We start from the raw sequence: 18,790 nt of genomic DNA, 5'->3' as shown, positions 1-18,790 counted from the left end.
GCCGCCCGCGGGGGGGGGGGGGGGTACAAGGGGTACAGCAGCTCGACCAGGGGTGTCCTCCAGTTCCATCAATGTTGGGGAAGGCGGGGGTAGGGGATACCTTCCCCGAGGGGTTTACATCTAGTTCCCCCACCCATGGAGCTCCGAGCTCACCTTCCACCCCACACCCCTCCCTTCCCCCGCTAGGGTAGTTCCTGATTACTCCGGGGCTGCGAGAAGTCCTTCCCTTTCTGCTCAGGCGGCAGCAGCAGCAAGGCCTCAGGTACAATCCGGGATCCGAGAAACACAAGGGAGTCCCGTTGGGTCGGCCCCGAGGCCTCCCCTGCTCAACGACCTGCTGTGTTTGGTGGTGAGGGGGATGAAGACCGTCACCGCCCATTGTGGTTGTGTTTTTCTTTCCCCCTACCCTCCTTTAATCAGTTATCTGACCCCGGACTCACCGTCTCTCGCTTTTCCCCCTTCCCCGCCGCCGCTCGAGCTGCACCTTCCCGTCGCTCCGCACAACCGCCGGGGCGCAGCGCTGGGCGGGGCCTTGCGGCCGGGGCCCTGCGCCAATCAAACCCCGCCTTCCAAAACCCACCCACACGGGCGCCACCCGCTTAGATGGATAGTTCCTTTGTCGAATCCACTGCCGGGGACTCCGCCGGTCTGCCAATCGGAGAGCGGCTCCCCCACTAGGCCCGCCTTGATTGGTCACCGTACGGACCAATGGGCGGTCCTCGACTCTCCATTGGTTGAAGCCTTTTGGGGTGGCAGCCGGCTGCCCAATCGCTCCTCGGCATTGGCCGCGGCTGTCAATCATGGTGAACGGGCGGGGCGTCAGACGGTATCAGCCAACCAGGGATTGAACCCGCAGGGGAGACTCAGGCGGGAAAATTCGAAATTATGAATGAAAACTATTCCAGACTTCAGACTGCAATAATGCCCCAAAAAAGGTTGATGGAACAGTGCATTCTTTACTCAGGCAAAAGCGTCGGCGGTAGAACAATCATGAATATGTTGGGGAAAGCAAGAACTGCAGGTGCTGGAGTCAGAGATAACACAGTGGAGGAGGAACACAGCAGGCCAGGCAGCATCAGAGGAGCAAGAAAGTGGACGTTTTGGGTCGGGACGCTTCTTCAGAAATCATATGTTGGGCTCTTTTGCCGCAGTGGTAGTGTCTTTACCTCTGAGCCAGCAGGCCTGGGTTCAAATCCCATCTGCTCCAGATGTAAACCGAATCTGGAAAGATACAGGGCAGAAATGGGCAGCATCAAAAATTCCCCCAGGTTTTGGTTTACAATGAGTCCTGGAAATTGTAATCGTACTTATAAAAATAACACAACAATGGAGAAAAACGGAGTTTCGGTTTTGTACCTTATGTAATGTTAGCTTTGAACATCATGTATTTGACATCAATAAATGTTATCAACTTTTGGAAATAAAACTCATGCTCACGTACACATTCAGAACCAGGTAATGCAAAAGCAAAGCACTGGCTCAAACACAGGAACTGTTGGATATACTCTACAGGTCAGACAGCATCTGCAGAGACAGAATCAGAGGGAAATGGTAGGACCTTCGCTGAGGGTTTCTCAACCACACCAGCAAACTAAAATAGGGGTCAGATGCCTAGGCTTTGCAGGAAGCAGTCATTCGTTGTGATTTCCCCCATGATAGTCAATTAATGGACTAAGGTTCAGGTTCCCCATTTAGTTAAAGATGGCAAGCAGAATCTCAAAGCAGGTAGAGCAAATCAGGGTGACCGTTGCCTGTGCTCAGTAATATGAGACACTCCCCTGCCAACTCTCACACTCATGATACATGTTCCACTTGAAAACATTGCTGAACAGACAGACAAGATATCCTTCAATAAACTTTATCATAAAAAATTCTGAGCATTGAGTCAATCCAATACAACTGCAAGTTATGAGAGAATGAACAAATATTAATGTAAAATAAGTTTTGAAAAACAAACTCTACATGAAATAATACAATGTGTCTCTGCATGACCTGGTATATTTTTGACCAGTTTATATAAACACAACAAAGTGTTGTATAAGAGTGTAAGGGTCTGAAAAGGTTAATATCAAAGTGCGTCTTAATCATCACCCACTACAACGATGTTATGTGGACTTGGTGGGAGAACAGCTTTGGATGTCAAAGGAGAAAGACCTACTATCTGTGTCTCCCTCATAGCCTCTGTAACAATGTCCAATGCACATATGCAACTTATATCTTTTGCAATCATGTGATAAACTATATATTGTTTACCACAACCCGATCAGATGAGCAAGGGGTTATTCTCTACCACATTAGATTAGGCCCTGTAGATCCTTACCAGGAAAGAGAATGGTGGCAACAAATCTACCATCTAGGTCATACGGCATGATGAGCAGGAGGGAAGATTCAGTTTAAAACTAGGAGAAGTACCTGAATGACAACCAAATGTTTAGCATGTTCTTCAAAGGCAGTTCTGACCCAATGCAGCACAACCTCCGCCATGGGCAGGCAAAGAGGCAGATCTCAACTCCACCCTAGGCAGCTCACTGATTGAAAACACCCATGGTTGGCACCAATCTGATCAACACTGGCCATCCAGCCATCTCAACCAATGCCAACACCCTTCACCACCCCCATCCAAAGGAGTCCCAGTTGCTCAGGCAACATACACATTTAACTGTAATGGGAGAGGTTCTAATTTCTTTCTAACACACAGCTGACCAGAATACTTGACCACTTTTACTGTCTGCTAATGACATGTGTTAGAAAGATATACAAGTAGATGCTTAACCTGTTTAGCTACATTATGAACAGACATTCCATGGCCAAAAGGTCTGGAGTGGGAATCAAAGCTGGAACTTTTGGATCAGATGCAGGATGCCATTCCCTGCTCCACAAGACCTGCTTTGAGCATTGCAGGATCCCAATGTGTTACAAGTTACTCCTGGTCCATGATCACAATCAGTAAGAGGTGGGGGAACCACAACGCTGAAAAACAGAAGAAGACAGAGACAATGAGGTACACCAATCAGTGAAGAACACCGGTTTATGTATCCACATAAATCAAGCTTGTTTGGCAGTCACAGGGAAAGTGAACAGTGTTTGTTTCTGCCAAATACTGAAAGCATTCAAGGTTCTGGGTTTCAAATTAAAAATACCAGACATAACAGTGCCCAGTACTAGACAAGGAACAGGTCACTAAAAACTGGATGGTCCAATATAAACTGAATAATGCAGTGATAGGTTAATAAGAGAGATGCCACTTGCAAATGGAGGGGGGGGCACTCTCTCTTCAAATTGGTTGAGTGGGTTGGGGAAACACACTACAAGGAAGTCAGATGTTTTGTCAGGCATCAAGAAGTCAAGGCCATTAGATACATGGGAACGTCACCGACTGAAATATCCTGTCCAATCCACTCAGCTTCCTGACTTGGAAAAATATCACTGTTCCTTCTGTATCCGCGGGTCAAAGTCCTGAAACTCTCTCCCTCATGGTATGTGGGTGTACCTACAGCACATGGACCACAGCGGTTCAAAAAGTCAACTAACCACTACCTTCTCCAGGACAACAGGGATGGGCAATAAATGTTTGCCCAGCCAGCGATTCCCTGAATGAATAAAAACAATTTAGGCCACAGTCAGATCGCTCCCCCTGCCCCAAACCAAAATCCAAAGACATGCAAGTTGGGTGGATTGGCCATGCTAAATTACCCATGGTATTTGGGGATGTGTAGGCTAGGTGGATTAGCCATGGGAAATGCAGGGTTACAGGGATAGGATGGAGGAATGGGTCTGGGTGGGATACTCTTCAGATGGTCGGTGTGGACTCTTTGGGCCAAATAGCCTTCCAAACCATAGGGATCCTATGATTCAGATTAGCCATGATCATAATGCATGGTGAAACATGCTCAAGAGCCTGAAAGGCACACTTCATCTATTCATTCTTAGGTTATCGTATCTATACTGGGGGCTCTGCAGCTATAGGGAGGACTTCTAAGCCTGGCTCCACCACTCTTCCAATCTGTTTCTGACTAAATCCGAGTTGGAAAAACCTCAGCCAATTAAGACACTTACGGGTCTCGTTCTGCTACTGTTGGTCTTCATCCAGTGGTGACCAAGGGTCTCGCTATGAGGGAAACCCAGTAATCAAACCTAGTCAGGGATGCTTGTGAAACTTCCCTGATTCAAAGTCCCTCATTTTCCAGATCTAGGGACACAGCAATGCAAAGGAGCAAATAGCATGCTGAGAGTCACTGCCCCTACTCTCCCATTGCTGCTGACCACCTTCCCCTGTGGCTCCCACTCCCTGACCCTCATGCCACCATTACTCATCTGTGGCCTAGGTCACTCAGCAATCCTGGTGAGTACACTACCAGCACCAACCATCATTCCCAGTGGTGCTGCTGACCAATGCACATCAGCTGACCTTTGATTGGCTGTCAGCTCTTGTAAGGGCAGGATTTCTGCCCCATTTCCTTGATCCCAAGAGAAAAAAAATCTGTGTCTGGTCTGGTGAAGCATCTGACTGCCTTTGCCCCACATAAGGCAACATTTGGCTCTCGTCAGATTTCCAACTAGAACTGTAAAGCAGTGAGCTAGTGCAGAAGTAGCTCATATTCACTTTCTGAAGAATGGAAAACTTTTCTTTATTTTTTCACAGGCTGTGGAAGTTGCTGACAAGACCAGCATTTGTTGCCCATACCTACTTACTCTTGAACTTAGTGGTTTGCTAGGCTATTTTAAAAGGCATTTAAGAGTCAACCACATAATCTCAGATCTGAAGCCTCTGGACCCATGTTGAGATTAGATCCGGTAAGGAAGGCAAATGTCCAGCTCTGAAGAAAATTTGAATCTTTCAAATAATCAATGTTAGTTTCATGGTTGCTATTATTGAGATTAGCTTGGGAATGATTGTGACAAGGAGGTAGATAATGATGCTTATTTGAGGGGCCACTGCAGGCACAATGGGCCAAATGGCCTCCTTCTGCATTGTAAGAATTCTGTGATGAATTGAATTTAAATCCCAGAAACTGCCATGGTGGGATTTAAACCCATATCTCCAAAGCATTAGATGAGGGCACTAGTTATTTGTCTTGTGACATTAGCACTAAGTCATTGTCTCCTACCAAATAATACTGGCAATGGAGCTGGAAATGTTATAAAATCCTCACCATTGATCATGTTGTATGAGCTCTCTGGTAGATTTCAATGACCATGTGGAAGACCCAGATGTTAAGGCTTACTCCTTTGAGATCCTAACCAAGGATCTCCCACCAACTCCCTCGGGTTTAACAGTGGTGGTTAAGGCATTCCTCAGTAATTAACACTTTGTGATCTTTACACCCTTATCCAACAGGGAAAACGCTCTATTGAAAACAACAAATGCTGGCGATCACAGTGGGTCAGAAGAGTCATCTAGACTTGAAACATTAGCTTGCTGTGTCTTCATGGATATTGTCCAACCCGTTGTGATCTCCAGCATTTGTTGCTTTCAGGGCAGATTCCAGCATCTGCAGTAATTTCTCCTACTGAAAGAATTCTCTACTCCTCTTTGCATTGTATGGGCTTTTACTGTCTGCCAAATGACCAGAACAGGCAGATAGGATTTCAGATTAATTAAATCAAAAAATTAAAACTAGAATTAGTATTAGCTTTATTGTCACATGTACTCACATGAGTACAGTGAAAAGTTTACAAGTCGCCACTTACTGCACCATCTTAGGTACAAATGTCCACTACCAAGAGTGGCTCAGCAGAAGAACTACTGATCGAGCTGGTCGGGATCTAAAGAACACAGCAGCTAGACTGGGTCTGCGGCAGGTGGTGAGGGAACCAACAAGAGGAAAAAACATACTTACCAATCATCATCCTTACCAATCTGCCAGCTGTAGTTGCATCCATCTATGACAGTATCAATAAGAGTTACCGTTGCACAGACCTTGTGGAGACGAAGTCCCGCCTTCACATTGAGAATAACTTCCATTGTGTTGTGTGGCACTATCACCGTGCTAAATGAGACAGACTTTGCACAGATCTAGCAACTCAAGACTGGGCATCCATAAGGTGCTGTGGGCCATCAACTGCAGCAGAATTGTACTCCAGCACAATCTGTACCCTCATGTCCTGGCATATCTCCCACTCAACCATTACCATCAAGCCAGGGGATCGACCCTGGTTCAATGGAGAGTGCAGGAAGGCATGCCAGAGGCAGCACCAGGCATACCTGAAAATGAGGTATCAACCTGACGAAGCCATCAAACAGGACTACTTGCACACTAAACAGCAAAAGCAACAAGTGACAGACAGAGCTAAGCAATCCCACAACCAATGGATCAGATCTAAGCTCTGCAGTCCTGCCACATCCAGTCGTGAATGGTGGTGGACAATTAAACAACTCATTGGAGGAGGAGGCTCCACAAATATCCCCATCCTCAATAATGGAAGAGCCCAGCACATCAGTGCAAAAGATAAGGCTGAAGCTTTCACACCAATATTCAGCCAGAAGTGCCCAGTGGACAATCCACCTCTGCCTCCTCCAGCGGTCCCCAGCATCATAGATACCAGTCTTCAGCCAAATCAATTCACTCCACGTGATATCAAGAAATGGTTGGAGACACTGGATACTGCAAAGGCTATGGGCCCTGACAACATTTCGGCAATAGTACTGAAGACTTGTGCTCCAGAACTTGCAGCTCCCTCAGCCAAGCTGTTCCAGAACAGTTACAACACTGGCATCTACCTGACAATGTGGAAAATTGCCCAAGTATGTCCTGTACATAAAAAGCAGGACTGATCCATCCTGGCCAATTACTGCCCCATCTGTCTACTCTCAATCATCAGTAAAGTGATGGAAGGTGCCATCAACAGTGCTATCAAGCAGCACCTGCTCAGCAATAACCTTCTCAGTGACGCCCAGTTTGGGTTCTGTCAGGGCCACACAGCTCCTGACCTCATTAGAGCCTTGGTTCAAACATGGACAAAAGAGCTGAATTCCAGAGGTGAGGTGAGAATGACAGCCCTTGATATCGAGGCTGCAGTTGACTGAGTGTGGTATCAAGGAACCCTGGCAAAACTGGAATCAACGGGTATCAGGGGGCAAACTCTCCGGTGGTTGGAGTCATACCTGACACATAGGAAGATGGTCATAATTGTTGGAGGTCAATCATCTCAGCTACAGGAGTTCCTCATGGTAGGGTCCTTGGCCCAACCATTTTCAGCTGCTTCATCAATGACCTTCCCTCCATCATAAGGTCAGAAGTGGGGAGGTTCGCCAATGATTGCACAATGTTCAGCACCATTTGTGACTCTTCAGATACTGAAGCAGCCTGTGTTCAAATGCAACAAGATCTGAACAATATCCAGGCTCGGGCTGACAAGTGGCAAGTGACATTTGTGCCACACAAATGCCAGGCTATGACCATCACCAATAAGAGACAATCTAACCATCGCCCCTTGACATTCAATAGTGTTACCATCATTGAATCCCCCATTATCAACATCCTGGAGGGTTATCATTAACCAGAACTCAATTGGACTCACCACATTAACACAGTGGCAACAAGAACAGGCCAGAAGCTAGGAATAACTCACCTCCTGACTCCCCACATCTTGTCCCAACTACAAGGCACAAGTCAGGAGTGTGATGGAATACTCCCCACTTGCCTGGATGAGTGCAGCCCCAACAACAATCAAGAAGCTTGACACCATCCAGGACAAAGCAGCCCCCACTTGATTGGCACTACATCCACAAGCATCCATTCCCTCCACCACCAACGCTCAGTAGCAGCAGTGTGTATTATCTACAAGATGCACTGCAGAAATTCACCAAAGATCCTCAGACAGCTCCTTCCAAACCCACGACCACTTCCCTCTAGAAGGACAAGGACAGCAGACATCTGGGAACACCACTACCTCCAAGTTCCCCTCCAAGTCACTAAACATCCTGACTTGGAAATATATCACTGTTCCTTCACTGTTGCTGGGTCAAAATCCTGGAATTCCCTCCCCAGTAGCATTGTAGGTCAACCCACAGCACATGGACTGCAGCGGTTCAAGAAGGCAGCTCATCAACACCTTCTCAACTAGGGACTGGCAAGAAATGCTGGCCAGCCAGCGATGCCCACATCCCACAAATGAATAAAAAAAAGTACAGATTCTTAAGTACAGGTCCTTAGGGAAGAATTAGAAAAATAAAGAAATAAAAAGTTCAGAATTAAAGTGCTTACAACTCAGTCCATGCCAGGCCTTGCCTCCAGAACGAACTGGGCTTCACCTCAATGCTCTCAAGGCCGGGAGACTGCGCTGGCTTCACCTCTAGGCCTGGAGTCCGCACTGAGGCCAGGAGTCCGCAGTGAGGCCGGGAGACCGCGATGAGGCCTGGAGTCCGTGCTGAGGCCGGAAGACTGCGCTGAGGCCTGGAGTCCGCACTGAGGCCTGGAGTCCGCGATGACTTCACTAGAGGCTCAAGGATGGGATGTAAGAAGAAAGGACACTACCTCTGACAGCACAGCATTCCCTCAATACTGCACGAAATAGCAGCCTGGATGATGGGCTCAAATTGTGGACTTGGGCTTAAATGCACACTTTCAGACTTGAAGGGGAGAATCCTCCCAAACAAAATTTCCAGAGACATTGCTTATTTGTGGTACCCATCAGAAATAATTGGCTGAGAACCATCCTTTGTTTCCCTTCTCTGCTCTCTCTACAATCAAATAAATAAGGTGATGCCATAATTTTCTATTCAGTTGGTCCATTTGCTCTTGGTGCTTAGTATTCATTGCCCATTTCCAACTATTTAATCAGCACACATTTAAATGGTAAAATGTGAAGGGAAAATTGCGCGAGTTAAATGAAGTGCTTATTTACAGCAATAATTAATACATTCAGGAAACTTAAAATGTCTGCAGGCAGCAACTTTGCCCGCGCTCAAAACCACAAAGGGAAACATGCATAATGCAAACAAAAAGAAACAAATTTAACACCTGCCTCTTGCAGATCTTGCAAACATATCTTGCTCATTTGACACAAGATGAGACCATGTAGGGATATTGGTGTTGCTCCCAAAGCAACCAGGGGTAGTCTGATCTGTGCTTTAGCACAGCATAACTTCACATTGCAGAAAATGCAGGGACTGCTAAGATGGTGTACACAACAGGTTTTGTGTCTTTTTTAAGGATTTGATTCGATTCCACCACTTGGAAAACAAACAAAGCAATTCCAGCTAGTTAATGCATGATTTCATAAACTATCCATCCTCCTTCTTGAAGTTAGGAGGCATCTTAATCGTAAAATCCATCACAGTACTGTGATGTGCTCTAAACCCACAGGATCTATTGTGTTATCTTTGTTTCAGCAGGAAGTTGAACAGCTCTGAGTTTAAAATGGCATGTCCCAGAGGCAGAATTATTATCTCAGCAATTCATGAAATTTTTTTTTCAGCTGAAACACTAAACCAAGGTCCCACCTTCCTGCTGAAGGGGGTGTAAGAGATCCCATGGTACTGTTTCAAACAAGAGCATGGGGCTGTTCCTGGTGTTCTGGTTGATATTTTACCTCATCAGCATCTCAAAAAAAAGGTTATCTAGTCATTATCTAACTGCTGCTTGAGGAGCTCACTTTATTTAACTTGGCTGCCATAATTTCTATATTACAACAGTCCAAAAGGGTCACAGAGAAAGTGTTCATTCAGCACAATCTGTATTCATACTAACCATGAAGCCCATTTCTATCGGTCTTCATGAGGATTTGCGTATGAAGGAGAGAAAAGAAAGCTGGTGATTCCATCAGAGCTGGGGTACAGTGAGGGGGGGAGGGGTTCCCTCATAACATCCCAGGGTGAGTGTGACATTGATTTTCATGGTGGAATTAATGAACACCGATCGCAAGAGTGAGATTTAGGCAAGGGACAAAACTTTCTATTCCTCTGTAATCCGCGGAGTGAATTTTATTCACACAGTAAACTGATCTCCATCAAAAATAAACCTCTATTTCTTTTGTGTCTTCTTCCGGCAGTCCCTCGAAATGGGTAGGATATTTGACATAGTATAGCCTATGGCAAGAATGTACATATGAAGTCTTTTATCATGGGAAGGTTGCCACGTTACCACACTTTCTGCCCGACCAGGAGATGCTGTCTCATGTTCTACCTGCCATTGGTGTTTTGGAGAAATTTGATAACAAATTTCTTTCGTGGTGTTACACCTTTCTTTGAGTGGAATGTCAACTCAGAACTTCGGGCTCCAGGGGCAGGGACACTACACACTTGCAGCAACAACCTATTTAGCTTCCTCTTATATGTGCCCAAGGCAAAGGTAATGTCACAACAGTTCTTACCAGGCCATAGGGCTGCTCTCTCATTAAAGAGAGGTGACAGGAGATGGTTTAACCTGAGAATCATCACACCTCAGGCAAGGGGATAGACTGAAGAGGCAAATCATTCACGGTATTCCCAGCTAGTGTGGGATACTGTTGGTATTACTCTGCATTGCAATCCTAACTGTTCCTAATAAAGTATGGAAAGGGTCAGGAATCTAACTTCAGGCACAGCAGATAAGGGGACAGCTATAAGGGGTGGGAAGCTGGCAGGCAGTCAACACAGGACTGAGGGTGTTCTACTTAAATCCACTCAGTATACGAGAAAAGAAAAATGAGCTTGAGACGCTGATTGAAATCGGCAGGTACAATGCTGTGGGTATTACAGAGTTGCAGCTGCAAGAAGATCTGCACTGGGAATTAAATATCCAAGGATCCACATCCTATCAAAAGGTCAGGCAGATGGGCAGAAGCAGTAGAGTTGCCTTGTTAGTAAGAAATGAAATTACATCAAAGGCAAGAAGTGATATAGAGTTGGAAGGTGTAGAATCTGTGTGGGCTGTGTTGAGGAATCAGAAAGGAGAAAAGGACTCTGATGCAGTAGTCAGGATGTGGGGAAGAAAATAAATCAGGAAATAGAAAAGGCATGTAAAAAAAGGCACTATTAGAATAATCATGGGGTACTTCAATATGCAAGTGGACTGGGTTGGTCATGGATCTCAAGAAAAGGAATTTGTGGAATGTCTATGAAATGGTTTTTTTCGAGCAGCTTGTGGTACAGCCTACTGGGAACAGGCAGTTCTGGAGTTGGTGATATGTAATGAGGAAGACTTATTTAGGGAGCTGAAGATGAAGGAACCCCTAGGGGGCAGTGACCATAAAATAATGGAATTCACCCTGTAGTTTAAGAGGGAGAAGCTGAAATCAGATGTAACAGTAATACAATTGAATAAAGATAACTACAAAGACATGAGGCAGGAGCTGGCCAGAGTTAATTGGAAGGGGTGCCTAGCAGCGTAGATGTTGGAGCAGCAAAGGCAGGAGTTTCTGGAGGTAATTTGGGAGGCACAGCAAAAATTCATCCCAAGGAAGAAGAAACATTCTTAGGAGAGGACATAGCAGCCATGGCTAACAAAAGTTAGGAACAGCATAAAAGCAAAAGAAAAAGCATACAATATGGTGAAAATTAGTGGGAGATCAGAGGATTGTGAAGCCTTTAAAAACAGCAGAGGATAACAAGAAAAGCAATAAGGAAGGAAAAGATGAAATATGAGAGTAAGCCAGCTAGGAATATCAAACAAGATTGCAGAAGATTGTTTTAGATATCAAAAAGGTAAGCGAGGTACAAGAGTGACATTGGAACGCTGGAAAATGAGTCTGGAGAAGTAGTAATGGGGAATAAAGAAATGGCAAAGGAACTGAACCAGTACTTTGCATCAGTTTTTACAGTAGAAGATGCCAGCAGCATACCAGAACTTCAAGAGAGTCAAGGAGCAGAGGAATGCAGTGGCATCACTGAGGATAAGGTGGTGGGGAATCGGAAAGGTCTGAAGGTGGATAAATCACCCGGACCAGATGGACTACATCCCAGAGGAGGAGATAGCTGAGGAGACTTTAGAGGCATTGATAGTAAGCTTTCAGAAATCACTAGGGTGTGGGAGGTTGCCAGAGGATTGGAAAATGGCGAATGTAACACAACTGTTTAAGAAGGGAGGGAGGCAGAAGACAGGAGACTATAAGCCAGTTAGCCTGACCTCAGTGGTTGGTGAGATTTTAGAGTAATTATTAAGAATGAGATTGCGGATTACTTGGAAGTGTATGGTAAAACAGGGCTGAGTCAGCACAGCTTTTTCAATGGGAGGTCACGCCTGACAAATCTGTTAGAATTCTTTGAGGAGGTAATGAGCAAGTTACACAAAGGAGAACCAGTGGACATGATCTATTTGGATATCCTGAAATCCTTTGACAAGGTGCCGTGAAGCAGGCTGCTAAATAAGATAAGAGCCCATGGTCTTAGGAACAAGGTACTGCCATGGATAGAGGACTAGATGACTGGCAGAAAGCAAAGAATAGGGATAAATTGCACGTTTTCAAGATGGCAGATATTGATTATTGGAGATCCGCAGGCGTCCATTTTGGGGCCACAACTATTCGTACTATATATGAACAATCTGGTCAAAGAAACTGAAGGCACTATTGCTAAGTTTGTAGATGACACAAAGATAGGTGGAGGGGCAGGTAATGTTGAGGAAGTGGGGAGGTTGTAGTAGGACTTGCACGGGCTAGGAGAGTGGGAAAATAAATGACAGATGGAATACAATGGTGGGAAAGTGTGAGATTGTTCACTTTGGTCAGAAGGATAGAGGCATAAACTATTTTTTAAACAGGGAAAAACTTGATAAATTTAAAGCACAAAGGGACTTGGGAGTCCGAGTTCAGGATTCTTTGAAGGTTAAAACGTAGGTTCAGTTGGCAGTTAGGAAAGCAAATGCAATGTTAGCATTCATTTCAAGACGGTGAATATACAAGAGCAAAGAAGTTCTTGCTGGGGCTGTGTAAGGATCTGCTCAGAATGCATTTGGAATATTGTGAGCAATTTTGGACCTTGTATGCAAGGAAGGAGGAGTTCCAGTGGAGGCTGTCAAGGACGATCCCGGGATTGATGGGCTTGTCAATATGAGGAGAGGTTGAGGACCCTGGGTTTGTACTGGATGGAGTTTAGCAAGATGAAAGGAGAATCTGATTGAAACTTACAGAATAATGAGAGGCCTGGATAGAGCAATGTAGAGAAGATGTTTCCCCTGGTAGGAGAGACTGCTACAACCTCAGAGTGAAGGGATGACCCTTTAGAACTGAGATGAGGAGGAATTTCTTCAGCTAGAGGAGGGTGAATCTTGAAACTCATTGCCACAGAGGGATCTGGAGGCCAAGTCATTGAGTGCATTTAAGACAGAGATAGATAGGTTCTTGATTGGTAAAGGGATCAGGCATTATTGGGAGAAGGTGGAAGAATGGTGTTGAGAAACATATTAGCCATGAGCGAATCATGAAGCAGACTTGAGGGGTGGAATGGCCTGATTCTGCTCCTATGTCTTAAGGTCTTATAAATGTACTAACCTCAAGAACTTTAGTGAGTTCTAACCATTGTCCTGATTGAGAGATTTCTCCTCAAATTCCTGTTGGATTTATGAGTGACCATCTTGTCCATGTGCCTCTTAGTTATAATCTCCTACACAAATTGTCCTTGGAGCTTAGAAGTCAACAACTGTGAAGTTCAGAGGTTTTGTGACGTTTGCAGCATATGTTGGTAAAATAAAGAGGAAGATAGCATTGGCCATTACTGTTTGTGGGAAGGTGCAATTATCAGGTGATGCTTGCACATTTGAAGTGCAAACGTTGTACTTTTAGATGTCAAATGTCTTCTTACATCTGATCAGCATTGCAAGTTATCGATTCTCCCCAGTTACAGATATGGTATCAAATCATAATTGAGCAATGATGGCATAATTAGGTGGTAATGTTGCTAAACTAGTCATTCAAAGGCACACATTAATATTCTGGGGAAATGTGTTCAAATCCAACGACAGCAGCTGGTGGAACTTAAAATTCAGATAATAAAAATCTGGAATTGAAAAACTCCAAATAATAGTGACCGTGAAACTGTCATTGAATGCTGGCAAAACCCTTCTGGTTCACCGATGTTCTTTAGGGAAGGGAATCCTTACTTGGTCTGACCTACTTGTGGCTCCAGACCTGCCACAATGTGGTGGACTCTTAATTGCCCTCTGAAACGACTGAGCAAACCAGTCAGTTCAATGACAATTTGGGACATGATGCCCACATTTAATGAAAAAATAAAATCAGTGATTTTAGTCGTAAAATTGTTTACTGCAGAGCACTGTGAATATCATGGTACTGCCTGGAAAGTCAAACAATGGTGTGACGAGGATTGAAGTATTTGTTTTGCTCAAATGAACATAACACAAATTGTCAACACAATCCCAGGAATGCTGGGCAAATACTGGCGCACATTTGGAGCTTGCTAAGATATCAATGCACATTTGGGAGTTCCATGCAAAGAACCAACATGCTCCTGAAAACTCCCTGAAAATGCTCATGCCCTTAGGGCGTGGCTTCCTGCAAATGTTGACACAGTGCCTGCTGAATACATTTCAAGGGGGTTCAGTCTGGTCCATAACAACCAGTACAGGAAAAATACAAAGTCCTCGAGATACTGGGTTTGTCTATTGCAGCTCACTGAGGGTGCCAGAGCTGATGTGGCAACAAACCCCAGGAGTGGAATCTTCCGACCCTTAAGCAGCCTAGTCAATGGTGAGAAACATGGGAAAACGTGGTGAGATTGAACGTATTGGAATTGAGAGAAGAATTCTGATTCTCCCCTTAAGGTTTTAAGCAGGAATCTGAATCTCCCTCATGAGCATTGGCTACCTTATTTCCATGCATTTCTATCTCATTATAAGGTAATCTGGCCTCATTTATAGCAGTTCGTAATTCTTCCCCACCTCTCCCCAGAAACAAGGTGGTGGTGGTATCTGATGCTTGCTGCTTTCTTCTCTGAGCCTCCAGTCTAAAGGTCAGAAATCAGACAACACCAGGTTATAGTCCAACAGGTTTGTTTGAAATCACAAGCTTTCGGAGCATTTGCCCTTTTTTCAGGTGACGTGACCTGGTGTCATCTGATTTCCTACCTTGTCCCCACCCCAATGCAACACCTGCACCTCCACATCATGGCTTCCAGTTCAAAGCCCATTCACTGACCTGTCTTTACATTCTCCCTGGACAGCATCTGTTTCCATCGTCATCCATGGAATAAAAAACATAGAATAAAACACAAACACCAGCCTCACCACATCATTGTGGCTGCTCTCAGGTTAATGCATAATACATTTCAGCAGTTCACCACTGCACTTTGGAGCTCATATTGCAATTACATAAATATTCAGCCCTTATTTTGCAATGTTCCTGCCAGGTTGTTCTGCACTTATCTCATGCATCAGCACAGTGTACATGTTATGATGCTTAGCTTGCTTTTTCTTAACACTCCTCACTTTGCAATTACTGCGGGGCTCACACCTCTGGCCTCCCCTGCCTTTTAACACAGACAGGAAGACAGCCTGTCATGGTTGATAGCACTGAGCAGTCATGTTGCTGTATGGCACCTGTCACACCTAGGTGTGCCAATGTCACACCTACGGCATATGCCAGCAGCTTCCACATCTAACACAATGTAGGTGCTTCAGTCAAATGGTCATGTGTCAAAAATCAAAGTGAACCAGTCCTCAGTGCAGTCGTATTACAGTCAGTCAGGTGGTGTCATCATCATCAGAACATAAGAACTTCAGAAATAGGAGCAGGAGTAGGCCATTTGGCCCATCAAGCCTGCTCAGCCATTCAAAAAAATCATGGCTGATCTTTTCATGGACTCAGCTCCACTTACCTGCCCGCTCACTATAACCCTTAATTCCTTTACCATTCAAAAATCTATCTATCTTTGCTGTAAAAACAGTCAATGAGATAGCCTCAACTGCTTCACTGGGCAGGGAATTCCACCAATTCACAATCCTTTCAGTGAAGAACTTCTTCCTCAACTCAGTGCTAAATCTGCTCTCCCTTATTTTGAGGCTATGTCAGTCAAGGGGACCTATTCGATTACAATACAAGGAGTTTGACCACAGTCAGTCAGTCACTTGGTCCTACTGCTGTTCAAGGACTGGGTCACTGTCAGTCCAGGCATCACATTTATGTCAGTTTGGGGAGCTATGGAGACATTGATCCAAGGGCTGTACTCAGTCGTGAAATGTCCTTGGAAATCAGTCTGGAGGTTAGGCGATAGTCAGTCCCTGGGGTGTTTAAGCAATAAGTCATTCAGGGATGTAGTCTTCTCTGGCTGGGCTAGCGCCTATTCCACATCACTAATAGCTTACGAGAAGATGACTGTGAGCTGCCTTCTATTTGGGGTAGCTACACCCACAAACTCCAGTGGTAGGCGTGGAAACTGAAACAGTGTAGGAGTGCATGGGGTAGTGTGTTTGGGGAGTGTTTGTAAGTCACCAGGTCCCTCACATTAACTGGGGGAGAGTGGATTGCTACCATGGGCATGGCAATGCACTAGGCCAAGTGTTGAAGGGCGGCGGGGGGGGAAATGAGGAATATTTACAGGCAAATAAAAGGTTTGGACAGGAAGGTGAGGAGCCGAAATACTGATGGTGTTGACAGGAACAGCAATACAAAATGGAAGATGATGAGTGTGGGAGTGGAATCTTAATATTCACGTGGAACCTGTAGCTCAGTCACAAGAACACAAACTGGATCATGTTCCAAACCTCAACTTGATCAGATATCATAGAATTCCTAAGTGTGGAAGAAGGCCTTTCAGCCCATCGAGTCCACATGCAAGAAGGAAGCCAGAAGGGTGTCAACACATTCACAGCAGGCGGAATAAGTTAAATTATTTGTCCTGCAAGGGCAGGGTGCCAATACTCATAACGTGAGGCCCTGGAAGAGGCAATTGCATGAATCAGGTGCTCATAGATTCAGCCAGACCATACATCTTCTGTCAAACTGTGTTTCATGTGCAGCCCAAACCTTAACCAATAACGCACATTTTAAATTATTGCCTCAAGCAATCACAACCATTTCATTGTTTATAATTAATGAATACTTATCATTTTTGTGAAGCTGATTGTGATCCCACTCAAATTCGAAAATCTTAGCTCTACTGAAAAACTGAGCAGAATAATTGACATATTAAATATTACTAATTAACTGTTCCAATATAGTAAAATTCCACAAACAGACCCCTTGGCAAAAGGCAAATTCAGAAAATGGATTGTCTCACATGCAATCCAGCAGCCCAGGGGAGAACCCCCAGTTTTCAGCTGTAACTGTGGGAGGGAAAAAATAACTTTCATTTCTTCAGGACCCCAACAGCAACTGCTGAACGCTAAAACTAAAAACCTCGGTTCTGTGGGAGCTTGACCACATCCATTCAGGCTGCTCCTATTATTCCAATTTTTAAAAAAACCCAAGACCTCACAAGCTATTTACTTTACTAGCTTTCCAAGTAGACAGTTTGGTACCTCTTTCTTAAAAGCAGGACCAAATAATCTCTCAAAGCCATAGTTTCATCATAGTTAGAATGAACCTTTCTCTTCAGAGACATGCTCTCATGAATGATCACATGGTGACATACATGAGGTTATGTGGATCATGAGTGGAGGCCAGGTCCAATCACAATGCATTCATATTCTCTTTGGCTTCACTGCTTTCTTGATAAAAATGCAATGTCTTGGCTACACTCATAAACGTAAAGGATGAAGGATCCCTAACATTGACAGCTATGTGGGATGCTTGTCAGAGCTATTCAGAAAATAGCTTCAGCTATTCAACTTCCAGCATCTTTGGGAAGTGTGAAAGGACTGCTCTACTCTGACATGCTAGCCACTTAAGATTTCATACAGCTACAATCACAATCAATCAGACATGTGTGGATTGAAAGTGTCTAGATATCATCAAATGTTACAGGCTCTTTTCAATTATGAGTCATCCATGCAATGTATGTTTTTATCTTCCTTACCTTCCCACTATTTTAATGACCATGGAATCATCTTCTACCAGAACCTGAGCAGGTACATTCTCTCTGCCAGTCCGGGGGCTTTTCTTACTCAACCACCTGCAGAGACGAGTCTGTGATCATCTCAGATTGTGCTCCCAAGTCTAATCTAGATCAATTACCCCGCCCCCACCCCAGCAAGTTGAAAGTCTGCGAGGTGAAGGAGACTGCAGGAAAAAGCCTTGCTGTGCATCCTCCGAGGGTTCACTAGCTCCCTCCTCAGAGGAGGAGCTGATGCCTCAGGCACTGGCCTGTTTGAGGTCCTGGCATTTGTCGTAGAATAGAAGAGAAGATGAGCATCTTATAAAAAGAATCAACACACTTTAATTGAAGCGTATCACAGCACAATGAGGTTTACTGTGTTGCCTGGACATGGGGCATTTAGCATTTTAACATAAGCAGTCTCAATCTTCTCATTGAGGGTGAGGAGCCACATGTCAACTATCACCCAGCGCTCCCTCCCAGTCACTTGTTATGTGATAGTTTCTCCTGCAATGAGACAAATGAGGGAGGCAATGGCCCAGTGATATTATCGCTAGACTATTAATCCAGAAAGTTCTAGGGACCTGGGTTCAACTCCTGCCATGGCAGATGGAATTTGAATTCAGTAAAGGATCTGGAATTAAGGGTCCAATGATAACCATGAATCCATTGTTGATTGTTTGAAAAATCTGTTTCGTTCCCTAATGCTCTTTAGGGAAGGAAATCCATCATCTTTACCTGGTCTGGCCTACATGTGACTCCAGACCCATGGTTGACTCTTAACTCCCTCTAGGGATTTAGGGCCCAGCCAGAGATGCCCACATTCCATGGGTGAATAAAAAAATGGAAGGAATGAGTGTGATGGAAGTGCTGGTGATGGAG

General features: G+C 44.8%; 1 protein-coding gene across 4 annotated transcripts in view; it reads right to left on the bottom strand.

Moving 5' to 3' along the window:
- Nucleotides 1–549, bottom strand: part of csk (C-terminal Src kinase) — a 128,801-nt gene extending 128,252 nt beyond the window's left edge. For 3 of the 4 annotated variants that reach the window (XM_048617135.1, XM_048617136.1, XM_048617133.1), the window contains exon 1: nt 441–549. The gene's annotated coding sequence lies outside the window, so the exon portion shown is untranslated. The remainder of the gene's footprint in view (nt 1–440) is intronic. The other variant, XM_048617134.1, reaches the window with a different exon arrangement.
- Nucleotides 550–18,790: the final 18,241 nt, after the last annotated feature.

The sequence above is a fragment of the Rhincodon typus genome, chromosome 36 (genome assembly GCF_021869965.1).
Source record: "Rhincodon typus isolate 14 chromosome 36, sRhiTyp1.1, whole genome shotgun sequence".
Taxonomy (NCBI): Eukaryota; Metazoa; Chordata; class Chondrichthyes; order Orectolobiformes; family Rhincodontidae; genus Rhincodon; species Rhincodon typus.
The sequence above is the reverse complement of the archived record's forward strand: the minus strand, read 5'-3'. Positions and strand labels throughout refer to the sequence as shown.